This window comes from Drosophila mauritiana, unplaced genomic scaffold, assembly GCF_004382145.1.
Source record: "Drosophila mauritiana strain mau12 unplaced genomic scaffold, ASM438214v1 U_5, whole genome shotgun sequence".
NCBI classification, from domain to species: Eukaryota; Metazoa; Arthropoda; class Insecta; order Diptera; family Drosophilidae; genus Drosophila; species Drosophila mauritiana.
Window position 1 is genome coordinate 30,045 of NW_022881487.1, and position 15,503 is coordinate 45,547.

At 38.5% G+C, this 15,503-nt stretch overlaps 1 pseudogene; it reads right to left on the bottom strand.

The window, feature by feature from the left end:
• Positions 1–3,613: 3,613 nt before the first annotated feature.
• Positions 3,614–9,229, bottom strand: LOC117149892 (annotated as a pseudogene).
• Between the last annotated feature and the right edge of the window lie 6,274 nt (positions 9,230–15,503).

Genomic DNA, 15,503 nt, shown 5'->3' on the forward strand with positions numbered 1-15,503 from the left:
TTCCACATTTAATATATAATTTTATATTTCTTTCATAAGAATCCATATTTGTATTATACCGTAACGATATAATAATCCAACTATACGGCAGGTAATAAATTAATATTTGCCTGCCTCCAAAAATTAACGATAATATATGGAAACGATTTGTTATTCTATATATAATAGAAACTTGACTTTTGTTTCAACGATATTATCTATAAAGCGTATATTCCTATTATCCGCGGAGCCAAGTCCCGTGTTCTATAGAACTGAGAAACAAATTTGTACGGATAATAATATACTTTATTGTATGTAACCAATATAAACATAATCCGAAATAAATATTTCGAATAATGCGGGAGGTCGGCAACCACTGCCTACCTATAGTAGTTTTTGAACCCGCTGTCCTCAAAGCGGGTATTTTCAATTCCGTTTGCCACCCAACATACGGGCTATTCTCTTATATATTAAGAGATTATAGGAACATTTCATTTTTTTTCCATTATTCATATATAATATGATTATTTTTTCCCTTATACATATAATAATTAATCATTTTCATATGTATATTATTTAATTTACTCATATTATTGCCAAAATCATATGAATACATAAGTTTTGAACAATATGAGAGGTCGGCAACCACTGCCTACCTATAGTAGTTTTTGAACCCTCTGTCGTAATTCCGGTCGTTTACACTACTATACCCTCTCACTATAATGGCTTTTCTCTATAATACTAAGAGAATGTGGGATATTTTCAGCATTTTTTCCCTTATACATATAATAATTAATCATTTTCATATGTATATTATTTAATTTACTCATATTATTGCCAAAATCATATGAATACATAAGTTTTGAACAATATGAGAGGTCGGCAACCACTGCCTACCTATAGTAGTTTTTGAACCCTCTGTCGTAATTCCGGTCGTTTACACTACTATACCCTCTCACTATAATGGCTTTTCTCTATAATACTAAGAGAATGTGGGATATTTTCAGCATTTTTTCCCTTATACATATAATAATTAATCATTTTCATATGTATATTATTTAATTTACTCATATTATTGCCAAAATCATATGAATACATAAGTTTTGAACAATATGAGAGGTCGGCAACCACTGCCTACCTATAGTAGTTTTTGAACCCTCTGTCGTAATTCCGGTCGTTTACACTACTATACCCTCTCACTATAATGGCTTTTCTCTATAATACTAAGAGAATGTGGGATATTTTCAGCATTTTTTCCCTTATACATATAATAATTAATCATTTTCATATGTATATTATTTAATTTACTCATATTATTGCCAAAATCATATGAATACATAAGTTTTGAACAATATGAGAGGTCGGCAACCACTGCCTACCTATAGTAGTTTTTGAACCCTCTGTCGTAATTCCGGTCGTTTACACTACTATACCCTCTCACTATAATGGCTTTTCTCTATTATACTAAGAGAATGTGGGATATTTTCAGCATTTTTTCCCTTATACATATAATAATTAATATTTTCATATGTATATTATTTAATTTACTCATATAATTGCCAAAATCATATGAATACATAAGTTTTGAACAATATGAGAGGTCGGCAACCACTGCCTACCTATAGTAGTTTTTGAACCCTCTGTCGTAATTCCGGTCGTTTACACTACTATACCCTCTCACTATAATGGCTTTTCTCTATAATACTAAGAGAATGTGGGATATTTCAGCATTTTTTCCCCTATACATATAATAATTAATAATTTTCATATGTATATTATTTAATTTACTCATATAATTGCCAAAATCATATGAATACATAAGTTTTGAACAATATGAGAGGTCGGCAACCACTGCCTACCTATAGTAGTTTTTGAACCCTCTGTCGTAATTCCGGTCGTTTACACTACTATACCCTCTCACTATAATGGCTTTTCTCTATAATACTAAGAGAATGTGGGATATTTTCAGCATTTTTTCCCTTATACATATAATAATTAATAATTTTCATATGTATATTATTTAATTTACTCATATAATTGCCAAAATCATATGAATACATAAGTTTTGAACAATATGAGAGGTCGCAACACTGCCTACCTATAGTAGTTTTTGACCCTTGTCGTAATTCCGGTCGTTTACACTACTATACCTCTACTATAATGGCTTTTCTCTATAATACTAGAGAATGTGGATTTTTCAGCATTTTTTCCCTTATACATATAATAATTAATCATTTTCATATGTATATTATTTAATTTACTCATATTATTGCCAAAATCATATGAATACATAAGTTTTGAACAATATCAGAGGTCAGCAACGGTCTTTCCTCTATAATACTAAGATAATATGGGAATATTTCATCATTTTTTCCCTTATACATTTATACATATAATATTTAATCATTTTATATGTATATTATTTAATTTACTCATATAATTGCCAAAATCAAATAAATACATAAGTTTTGAACAATATCAGAGGTCGGCAACGGTCTTTCCTCTATAATACTAAGATAATATGGGAATATTTCAGCATTTTTTCCCTTATACATATAATAATTAATCATTTTCATATGTATATTATTTAATTTACTCGTATAATTGCCAAAATCCTATGAAGACATAAGAGAATACAATATGAGAGGTCGGCGCAACCATAATATAGTAGTTGATGACGAGGTGTTTGGCAACTTGATACAATTCTTTAAAAAGTCTTTATATTAATTATATGATAGGGACAATATCATATGCGTCACTAAATTGATGACGAGGTGTTTGGCAACGTGACACAAATCATTAAAGTCTTTATATTAATTATATGATAGAGACAATATCATATGCGTCACTAAATTGATGACGAGGTATTTGGCAACTTGATACAATTCTTTAAAGTTTTTATATCAAAAATTATATGATAGGGACAATATCATATGCGTCACTAAATTGTTGACGAGGTGTTTGGCAACTTGACACAATTCATTAAAGTCTTTATATTAATTATATGATAGGGACAATATCATATGCGTCACTAAATTGATGACGAGGTATTTGGCAACTTGATACAATTCTTTAAAGTTTTTATATCAAAAATTATATGATAGGGACAATATCATATGCGTCACTAAATTGATGACGAGGTGTTTGGCAACTTGACACAATTCATTAAAGTCTTTATATTAATTATATGATAGGGACAATATCATATGCGTCACTAAATTGATGACGAGGTATTTGGCAACGTGATAGAATTCTTTAAAGTCTTTATATCAAAAATTATACGATAGGGACAATATCATATGCGTCACTAAATTGATGACGAGGTGTTTGGCAACTTGACACAATTCATTAAAGTCTTTATATTAATTATATGATAGGGACAATATCATATGCGTCACTAAATTGATGACGAGGTATTTGGCAACGTGATAGAATTCTTTAAAGTCTTTATATCAAAAATTATACGATAGGGACAATATCATATGCGTCACTAAATTGATGACGAGGTATTTGGCAACTTGATATAATTCTTTAAAGTCTTTATATCAAAAATTATATGATAGGGACAATATCATATGCGTCACTAAATTGATGACGAGGTGTTTGTTTGGCTACAGGAAAAATCATTTATTTATCGAATCATCAAGCAAAGGATAAGCTTCAGTGGATCGCAGTATGGCAGCTGCTCAACCACTTACAACACCTTGCCTGTTACAAAAGTCGTTTACAATTGATTCTAGGCTTTGTCATTGTATTAAATAATGCTTTTATATGTAACTAGCGCGGCATCAGGTGATCGAAGATCCTCCTAATTTACTATGTTACAAATTACATTGGCATCACATCCATTGTCGTTTATAAAATAAATTATAAACTTTAAATGGTTTAGAAGCCATACAATGCAAATTGCCCCTTATTTATCATTGCAGTCCAGCACGGATACGACCTTAGAGGCGTTCAGGCATAATCCAACGGACGTAGCGTCATACCACTGTTCGCTCGAACAAGTATTGTGCCATTGGTCCGTACCTGCGGTTCCTCTCGTACTACGCAGGAATGCTGTCGCAACAACGTTTTGTCATTAGTAGGGTAAAACTAACCTGTCTCACGACGGTCTAAACCCAGCTCACGTTCCCTTGCATGGGTGAACAATCCAACGCTTGGTGAATTTTGCTTCACAATGATAGGAAGAGCCGACATCGAAGGATCAAAAAGCGACGTCGCTATGAACGCTTGGCCGCCACAAGCCAGTTATCCCTATGGTAACTTTTCTGACACCTCTTGTTAAAAACTCTTTAAACCAAAAGGATCGATAGGCCCAGCTTTTGCTGTCCCTGTGTGTACTGAACACCGAGATCAAGTCAGCATTTGCCCTTTTGCTCTATGTGTGGTTTCTGTCCGCACTGAGCTGGCCTTGGGACACCTCCGTTATTATTTGAGAGATGTACCGCCCCAGTCAAACTCCCTACCTGGCAATGTCCTTGAATTGGATCATACCTGAGTAATTGGAGTTATACCAAATTTTCAAATCAAAAATACATAAATGCATCGTTTTATTAAAGAATTTGTTTGCGATTATATAACAAACTCGTGATACTTTGATCAAGAAGCTTGCATCAAAACCCAATACCATAAGATATAATAAATATATCCGTATAATGGCTAGGAAATGATACACGTTCCATTTAATCAAGTAAGTAAGGAAACAATAAGAGTAGTGGTATTTCATTGACGATACCAAACCGAGGTCTAATATCTCCCACTTATTCTACACCTCTTATGTCTCCTTACACTGCCAGATTAGAGTCAAGCTCAAAAGGGTCTTCTTTCCCCGCTAATTATTCCAAGCCCGTTCCCTTGGCTGTGGTTTCGCTAGATAGTAGATAGGGACAGTAGGAATCTCGTTAATCCATTCATGCGCGTCACTAATTAGATGACGAGGCATTTGGCTATTTTTTTTTTTTTTTTTGATCGCGGAGGTATGGAAATCTATCGAAAGATACTAGGTCTGTCAACACTTCAGTTTCCTAGCATGCACGATTCATTGCTGAACCGAAGTTCCGCAACGCCTACGTACTAAAACCATCCTCATAGCCATTTATATATTACCATTATTTGCGATGTTTATGCCTTTATTGATGTTATGCCAAGACAGCAAGCAAATGTTTTGAACCAAACGTTTTAGCTAAGTCCAATCTCGGGAAAACCCGCCCAGGTACATGAACTGTTTAAAACAACCGAGACTGCCTCTCATAACCTGGACGCTAATGATATGACTATCATATTTGCTGAGGAGACCCTTCGCTATCAATCTTTTAACGGATTGACCACTCCAGATCCCCCTCCAGTTCAGGGTGGCAGAATGGAATTCAATGTCACCTGCGGCTTCGAATCTGCGACGCAATTCAGTTCGTATGTCCGGTCTGTCGTATCTATTGATTTTGCGCTGGTGCGCATCATCCATAGAGTGTCCGTCTGTCACAATTTGTATGTCGATCACATCAATGTGATTTTGTCGTAGTGCCACCAGGTCCGGTTTATTAAGGCCGGATTCGCACTGCAGACTTGGTTCAACAATGACCGCGCAGCCTCTCTCCTCAAGTCCCCGCTTGATTCGATTTACTACGCAGTTGTGTCTAGCTACGCGCCTCCCATGCGATCGGTAACATTTTTGCATTATATGGTTTGTTGTTTCGGGAGCGTCACATCCTGCACGACACTGTCGTTCCAATTCGTGCCTTCCCCTTGTAGTACGAGACTTCGTGGGTAGGGCATTTATCCGCAGACGAATACCGTCTATATATTCCTTTCCTGTTAGTAAACGCGTGGGTTGATTAACCCACCCGTGTTGCGGTCCCCAATGGCCCGCTTCACGGAGTCCGCTGCCATCAACTGAGAGGTACAATTTGTTCGCCCAATATTTTTCTATTGCCGGACGCGATAACAATTCATGTTGTTCTGCAAATAATCTATCTCGGGCCCGTTGTTTTTCGGCTTCGAGGAAAGAGCTGGCTACCTCGTTTTGCGTGAGGTGAGGCCATTTAATGTTACTCAAACGTCTTAGCCTTAACATTGGAGCTACCCATCTAAGTGATGGAATTCCGAGACCTCCACTTTTTGGGGCTGCGTGAATGAATGCTATCGGCACATCCAGCGGAAGATTTAGCCATCTTCGCACATAGTATCGTATTAGTTTGTCAGTTTTTCGTAGGACGCCTATCGCCACACTCCCAAGGGCTAACTTGTGATACAGCTGTGGGATAAGGACAGTCCTTAGGGCGAACATCCTCTGTTGTGGTTTGAGGGGGGCCTTTGTCAATCTTTGTAGCTTTGGACCAATGTCCTCGGCCGGATTGCATCGAACCCTCCCAGTTGCAGTGAAGTTGATGCCTAAGTACTTCCACTCGTCCGTTCGCTTCAATGATGGAATCTCTCTTGAGCCTACGTAAAAGCTCTGTGCCTCTAGCACGGTACACTTCTGTTTCGGCTGGCCCTTAATGCCAACGGTAAAACATTTGTCGGCATTAAGTTTGAGGCCGACGAGAGATAGAAAATCCAACGTTCTGTCCAACAATACTTGAAGTCCCATTCGAGTTTCAGCAAATAGTACCAAATCATCTGCAAACGCGGCCGCGTTAGTAATGGCATTTCCGACTCTGGCACCAATTTCGCTGGGTAGGTTTCTAAGTAACCTGTCCATTACCAAGTTAAATAGAATAGGAGACAAAGGGTCACCCTGCTTCACTCCTCTAGCAGGGACGAATTCCTCTGAACTCCAACCGTCCCCATTGAGACTGGTACCGCCACCCTCGTACGTATTCTGTACGTAGTCAACGAAGCCCTTTGGCGCACCATAAGCACGTAAGGTGTCATATATAGATGCATGCGATAGAGAGTCATAGTTACTCCCGCCGTTGACCCGCGCTTACTTGAATTTCTTCACTTTGACATTCAGAGCACTGGGCAGAAATCACATTGTGTCAACACCCGCTAGGGCCATCACAATGCTTTGTTTTAATTAGACAGTCGGATTCCCCAAGTCCGTGCCAGTTCTGAATTGATTGTTAATTGATAATCGTTATAATTGATAAGAACTAATTGGTTTAACCCAAATAGTATTCTTAAAAATTTTAGCAAGAAAGTTCCACAATTGGCTACGTAACTAAACTATCCGGGGAACAAGTAACTAACATAAATGCTAGAAACTCTATTTACCCAGAACGAGCACATAAACCATGTTATTGTTTCCCAATCAAGCCCGACTATCTCAATCTTCAGAGCCAATCCTTATCCCGAAGTTACGGATCTAATTTGCCGACTTCCCTTACCTACATTATTCTATCGACTAGAGACTCTTCACCTTGGAGACCAGCTGCGGATATTGGTACGGCCTGTTGAGAAGTTTGCGTGTCCCCACCATAAATTTTCAAGGTCCGAGGAGAAAATATCGACACAACAGTATATGTCATGCTCTTCTAGCCCATCTACCATATCTCTCTGCGAAAGACTTCCATGGTAGTACGGCTATAAAACAGAAAAGAAAACTCTTCCGATATCTCTCGACGGCTTCTTTATGGTCGTTCCTGTTGCCAGGATGAGCACGAGGCCCATATTTAATAACAAACGGATACTCAACAGGTTACGGAATTGGAACCGTATTCCCTTTCGTTCAAAATTATTCAAGTGTATTATATTCGCTTTGTTTATATAGTTAGGCATTTTTGTTTTACTTGAAAATTTTCGGCTTTCGCCTTGAACTTAGGACCGACTAACTCGTGATCAACCACTGTTCACACGAAACCCTTCTCCACCAAGATCTGTACCAATGGCAGCTCCATGCAGGCTTACGCCAAACACTTCTACGCATACCATTGTACCTTCCTACTCACTAAAGTTTCAAAATTTATATCACAAGTAATATAAATCATCTACTTTAGCGGTAATGTATAGGTATACAACTTAAGCGCCATCCATTTTAAGGGCTAGTTGCTTCGGCAGGTGAGTTGTTACACACTCCTTAGCGGATTTCGACTTCCATGATCACCGTCCTGCTGTTTTAAGCAACCAACGCCTTTCATGGTATCTGCATGAGTTGTTAATTTGGGCACCGTAACATTACGTTTGGTTCATCCCACAGCGCCAGTTCTGCTTACCAAAAGTGGCCCACTGGGCACATTATATCATAACCTTGAACTTCATATCAAGAAAGTTAAGGTTCTTACCCATTTAAAGTTTGAGAATAGGTTAAGATCGTTTCGACCCTAAGGCCTCTAATCATTCGCTTTACCAGATAAGATTATTTTATATAATATTAAAATGCACCAGCTATCCTGAGGGAAACTTCGGAAGGAACCAGCTACTTGCCCTCCAATTGGTCCTTGTTAAAGGATTTAAAGTGTACTCATTCCAATTACAGGGCCTCGGATATGAGTCCTGTATTGTTATTTTTCGTCACTACCTCCCCGAGCTGGGAGTGGGTAATTTACGCGCCTGCTGCCTTCCTTAGATGTGGTAGCCGTTTCTCAGGCTCCCTCTCCGGAATCGAACCCTGATTCCCCGTTACCCGTTGCAACCATGGTAGTCCTAGATACTACCATTAAAAGTTGATAGGGCAGACATTTGAAAGATCTGTCGTCGGTACAAGACCATACGATCTGCATGTTATCTAGAGTTCAACCAATATAACGATCTTGCGATCGCTTGGTTTTAGCCTAATAAAAGCACATGTCCCTTAAGGTTCATGTTTTAATTGCATGTATTAGCTCTAGAATTACCACAGTTATCCAAGTAACTGTTAACGATCTAAGGAACCATAACTGATATAATGAGCCTTTTGCGGTTTCACTTTTAATTCGTGTGTACTTAGACATGCATGGCTTAATCTTTGAGACAAGCATATAACTACTGGCAGGATCAACCAGAATAATGTTTTTCCTTCATATTCCATTCATATATTTTGAATCGAAATAAGCAATATAAGATATATATAAGATATATAGATTTTTCACTTTATATATTTCCATGATTTATATTATATTGAATAAAATTCAATATTTCGCCTTTGGGTAAAATTTTAAATATATAAGTAAAAAATCCATTCGATTACGGCCATTTTTATATAGCATTCGTAATCCATATTTTCATTTTTAATTTATACTTGTTTTACCAATATAACAAGAATTTCATCTAATTATTGTAATATATATATTTCTATAATTTTATCTTATTATACATACATATTTCATTATAAAATATCATTTTATTTCCAACATACATAATTATTGTATCCACACATGTACAATTTTTGTTTAACCAATATAAATATTAAGTTAAATCATTTGCATTTTGAAGATAAATTTAAAATTTATCTCTTTTCATATATATCTCTGGTAATATATAACATAAAACCAAGCGCATATGATAATATTTCCACATTTAATATATAATTTTATATTTCTTTCATAAGAATCCATATTTGTATTATACCGTAACGATATAATAATCCAACTATACGGCAGGTAATAAATTAATATTTGCCTGCCTCCAAAAATTAACGATAATATATGGAAACGATTTGTTATTCTATATATAATAGAAACTTGACTTTTGTTTCAACGATATTATCTATAAAGCGTATATTCCTATTATCCGCGGAGCCAAGTCCCGTGTTCTATAGAACTGAGAAACAAATTTGTACGGATAATAATATACTTTATTGTATGTAACCAATATAAACATAATCCGAAATAAATATTTCGAATAATGCGGGAGGTCGGCAACCACTGCCTACCTATAGTAGTTTTTGAACCCGCTGTCCTCAAAGCGGGTATTTTCATTTCCGTTTGCCACCCAACATACGGGCTATTCTCTTATATATTAAGAGATTATAGGAACATTTCATTTTTTTTCCATTATTCATATATAATATGATTATTTTTTCCCTTATACATATAATAATTAATCATTTTCATATGTATATTATTTAATTTACTCATATTATTGCCAAAATCATATGAATACATAAGTTTTGAACAATATGAGAGGTCGGCAACCACTGCCTACCTATAGTAGTTTTTGAACCCTCTGTCGTAATTCCGGTCGTTTACACTACTATACCCTCTCACTATAATGGCTTTTCTCTATAATACTAAGAGAATGTGGGATATTTTCAGCATTTTTTCCCTTATACATATAATAATTAATCATTTTCATATGTATATTATTTAATTTACTCATATTATTGCCAAAATCATATGAATACATAAGTTTTGAACAATATGAGAGGTCGGCAACCACTGCCTACCTATAGTAGTTTTTGAACCCTCTGTCGTAATTCCGGTCGTTTACACTACTATACCCTCTCACTATAATGGCTTTTCTCTATAATACTAAGAGAATGTGGGATATTTTCAGCATTTTTTCCCTTATACATATAATAATTAATCATTTTCATATGTATATTATTTAATTTACTCATATTATTGCCAAAATCATATGAATACATAAGTTTTGAACAATATGAGAGGTCGGCAACCACTGCCTACCTATAGTAGTTTTTGAACCCTCTGTCGTAATTCCGGTCGTTTACACTACTATACCCTCTCACTATAATGGCTTTTCTCTATAATACTAAGAGAATGTGGGATATTTTCAGCATTTTTTCCCTTATACATATAATAATTAATCATTTTCATATGTATATTATTTAATTTACTCATATTATTGCCAAAATCATATGAATACATAAGTTTTGAACAATATGAGAGGTCGGCAACCACTGCCTACCTATAGTAGTTTTTGAACCCTCTGTCGTAATTCCGGTCGTTTACACTACTATACCCTCTCACTATAATGGCTTTTCTCTATAATACTAAGAGAATGTGGGATATTTTCAGCATTTTTTCCCTTATACATATAATAATTAATCATTTTCATATGTATATTATTTAATTTACTCATATTATTGCCAAAATCATATGAATACATAAGTTTTGAACAATATGAGAGGTCGGCAACCACTGCCTACCTATAGTAGTTTTTGAACCCTCTGTCGTAATTCCGGTCGTTTACACTACTATACCCTCTCACTATAATGGCTTTTCTCTATTATACTAAGAGAATGTGGGATATTTTCAGCATTTTTTCCCTTATACATATAATAATTAATAATTTTCATATGTATATTATTTAATTTACTCATATAATTGCCAAAATCATATGAATATACATAAGTTTTGAACAATATGAGAGGTCGGCAACCACTGCCTACCTATAGTAGTTTTTGAACCCTCTGTCGTAATTCCGGTCGTTTACACTACTATACCCTCTCACTATAATGGCTTTTCTCTATAATACTAAGAGAATGTGGGAATATTTCAGCATTTTTTCCCCTATACATATAATAATTAATAATTTTCATATGTATATTATTTAATTTACTCATATAATTGCCAAAATCATATGAATACATAAGTTTTGAACAATATCAGAGGTCAGCAACGGTCTTTCCTCTATAATACTAAGATAATATGGGAATATTTCATCATTTTTTCCCTTATACATTTATACATATAATATTTAATCATTTTATATGTATATTATTTAATTTACTCATATAATTGCCAAAATCAAATAAATACATAAGTTTTGAACAATATCAGAGGTCGGCAACGGTCTTTCCTCTATAATACTAAGATAATATGGGAATATTTCAGCATTTTTTCCCTTATACATATAATAATTAATCATTTTCATATGTATATTATTTAATTTACTCGTATAATTGCCAAAATCCTATGAAGACATAAGAGAATACAATATGAGAGGTCGGCGCAACCATAATATAGTAGTTGATGACGAGGTGTTTGGCAACTTGATACAATTCTTTAAAAAGTCTTTATATTAATTATATGATAGGGACAATATCATATGCGTCACTAAATTGATGACGAGGTATTTGGCAACTTGATACAATTCTTTAAAGTCTTTATATTAATTATATGATAGGGACAATATCATATGCGTCACTAAATTGATGACGAGGTATTTGGCAACTTGATACAATTCTTTAAAGTTTTTATATCAAAAATTATATGATAGGGACAATATCATATGCGTCACTAAATTGATGACGAGGTGTTTGGCAACTTGACACAATTCATTAAAGTCTTTATATTAATTATATGATAGGGACAATATCATATGCGTCACTAAATTGATGACGAGGTATTTGGCAACTTGATACAATTCTTTAAAGTTTTTATATCAAAAATTATATGATAGGGACAATATCATATGCGTCACTAAATTGATGACGAGGTGTTTGGCAACTTGACACAATTCATTAAAGTCTTTATATTAATTATATGATAGAGACAATGTCATATGCGTCACTAAATTGATGACGAGGTATTTGGCAACTTGATACAATTCTTTAAAGTTTTTATATCAAAAATTATATGATAGGGACAATATCATATGCGTCACTAAATTGATGACGAGGTGTTTGGCAACTTGACACAATTCATTAAAGTCTTTATATTAATTATATGATAGGGACAATATCATATGCGTCACTAAATTGATCAGTCGCGATCGAACACTCAACGAGTGCAGACGTGCCTGCGGACCGCAAGCAAGAAATTGTTTCGCTTTTTTCGTATTTCGTTACCTCCGTTATTCGCATACCGGTCACCGCGTCGCGAGATATCGCCGCGCGCTCTGATTGGTTCAGCTCGCGTGCCTAACGGACTCGCACCAACACTAACGCACACTCGAGCGTGCGTGTTATCTGGTTGTTTATCATCAAGCGCATAGTTAAGCAACTTTAACACAGCAGCAGCCACGTGCAGTGGTTTGTTCTCCGACCAACTGTACCCAGCTCCCCCCCCCCCCCCCCTTCTACCCATCACCCTACACCATGGATTGGCAGGCCCCCCCGCGTGTCATCAAGCCAGGCAAATCTACGCCCTGCAAGAAGGCCCTAAGAGCAAGGGAGCCCAGCACTAGCAGCGACTCCAGCACCTCGCATTCGGAGCCCGGTGAGGTCAAGCGCAAGCCTGCGCGCAAGCCCCAAATGGAGGAACTTGACGTCACGCCCAGCACCAGCGCAGCTTCGCGTCGTAGGTTAGCAAACAACCAGTTTGCCATCCTCTCGAGCGATGAGGAAGACAATGACGACGACGACCAAGCCGCCTCAGACGAAGAACCTGTACCCGCTGCCAACAAAACCCCGGACAAACCCAAGCCTACCCCGAGGACTTTCAAGCCACCCCCGATATTCATCCCGGACGTGACCAACATTTCTGCTCTGATCAAGATGATTACGACTCTCGTGGGTCCCAGCAAAGACTTCACATACAAATCGGAACGCAACAACGTGCGTGTAATGATGCCTGACAAGGAGTCTTACTCCGAGCTTCGTAGGCACCTGGTTTCCCAGAACAAAAGGCATCGCACGTTCCAGACCAAAGATGAGAGGGCATACAGAGTCGTAATCAAGGGATTACACCACACCGCCGATCGTGACGAGATTCAAGAGGAACTTGAAAGACTAGGGCATAAGGTCAGAGACCTGCATAATCCTATTGGTAGGAAAACCAAGGAGCCACTCGGGTTATTTTTCGCCAACATGGAACCCGCCAGTAACAACAAGGAGGTCTACCAAATCAGGAGACTGTGCAGGTCGGTCGTCACCATCGAGCCTCCCCGTAAATTCAACGACGTGCCTCAGTGCTTTAGATGCCAAGGGTTTGGACATACCCAGCGCTACTGCTTCCTCGAGCACCGATGCGTGAAATGTGGTGGCCAACACGACTCCAGGACTTGCACTAAGAAGGAGGATGAGAAGGCATGCTGCCTTCACTGCCAAGCTGACCACCCCGCTTCATACAGAGGATGCCCTGCCTACAAGAAGGCCAAGGCACAGCAAGCCCCTAAACCCAGACCGGCCACACCCACCAGCAAGCCCAGCACCATCCAGATCCCAAACATCTCCAACATGAGCTATAAAGACGCGCTCAAGGCTACTCATGTACCACAGCAATCCGATCCCAACCAAAACCGCCAAACCCCACCCGAAGCTCCGCAATCCAATAACCTGGAACAAATCTTTTCCCCGTTTTCAAGGAATGGTTGAAAGTATGATGGAGAAAATGTTCTCCCAAATGACGCAGCTTATTGCTTCCATCCTCAATGCCAAATCATGGAAATAAGCCTGAACATAGTCATTTGGAATGCTAACGGCCTGCAGAGGAGCAGAGCCGAGGTAGAATACCTTATAAAAACGGAAGCGATTGACATACTCCTTGTATCCGAAACCCATTTTTGTCCACGATCCCACTACAACATCAGCGGCTATGATGTTTTACTCGCCAACCATCCATCTGGCAGAGCGCGCGGAGGAGCAGCCATGCTCATCAGGAGTGGTATCCAGTACACGGAGCTACCTGCGTTCCAGGAGGAATGGGCCCAGTGTGCCCTGGCTCGAATCTCCAGCCTTCAGGGGGACATCACCATTGGAGCGGTCTACTTCCCCCCCAGACACTCAGTCACCGAGACTCGCTTACAAGAGCTTTTCGAGTCCTTTGGTCCTCGATTCATAGCAGCCGGTGACTTTAACGCCAAACACTCTTGGTGGGGGTCCCGCTCCATCAACCCCAAAGGCAGAACGCTCCACAAGTTCGTGCAGAGCAGAAGACTGAATTGCCACTCCACTGGTGAGCCAACCCACTGGCCTACTAACCCTGCCTTGTCTCCCGACCTCTTGGATTTTGCCATCTCCAAAGGCATAGGACAAGCCATGCTTCACCGGGAAGCATACCGACTCCTCCAAATTTACCTTCTGGATGCTATCCTCCCTGGACCTGGATCCTCCTCTTTCCTCCCCAAGAGACATTGATGCGGCGATTAATACACTCACTGAGGAAATGCACAATGCGGCTAAGTTCGCCAACACTCCTCCTCCAACTACCCCGAGAACACCTGAGCGAGATCTCCACCTTTGGTCTCCAGAGATTGCGGCCTTCGTGGCGGAGAAGAGGCGCCTCAGACGTATTTGGTTCTCCTCGCGCAACCCAAGGGATAAAGCGGCACTCAACAGAGCCAGCAAGGAGCTTAAGGTCAAGCTTTGCACACTACGGCAGATCTCATTCAATCGATTCCTTGAAGAGCTGGAACCTGGTGACCCGCAACACAATCTGTGGCATGTCACGCGCCACATCAGGAGGCCTGCAAAAAAGGCGTCGCCAGTGCGCAAAGCGGATGGCTCTTGGTGCCGTTCCGATGACGAAAGAGCAGAAGCATTCGCAGATCACCTCCAGAACGCATTCACCCCATTCAACAGATGCACTGGTGAAGAGCGTGCTGCCACCACCAGGTTCCTTGAGAGTCCATCTCCACCCAGCTTGCCGATAGAGCCCGTCACCCCTGAAGAGGTTGCGCAGGAGATCGCCTCCCTAAAGGCCAGCAAATCCCCCGGACTGGATCGTATCGACGCCACTTCCCTCAAAATTATGCCTCCTCCT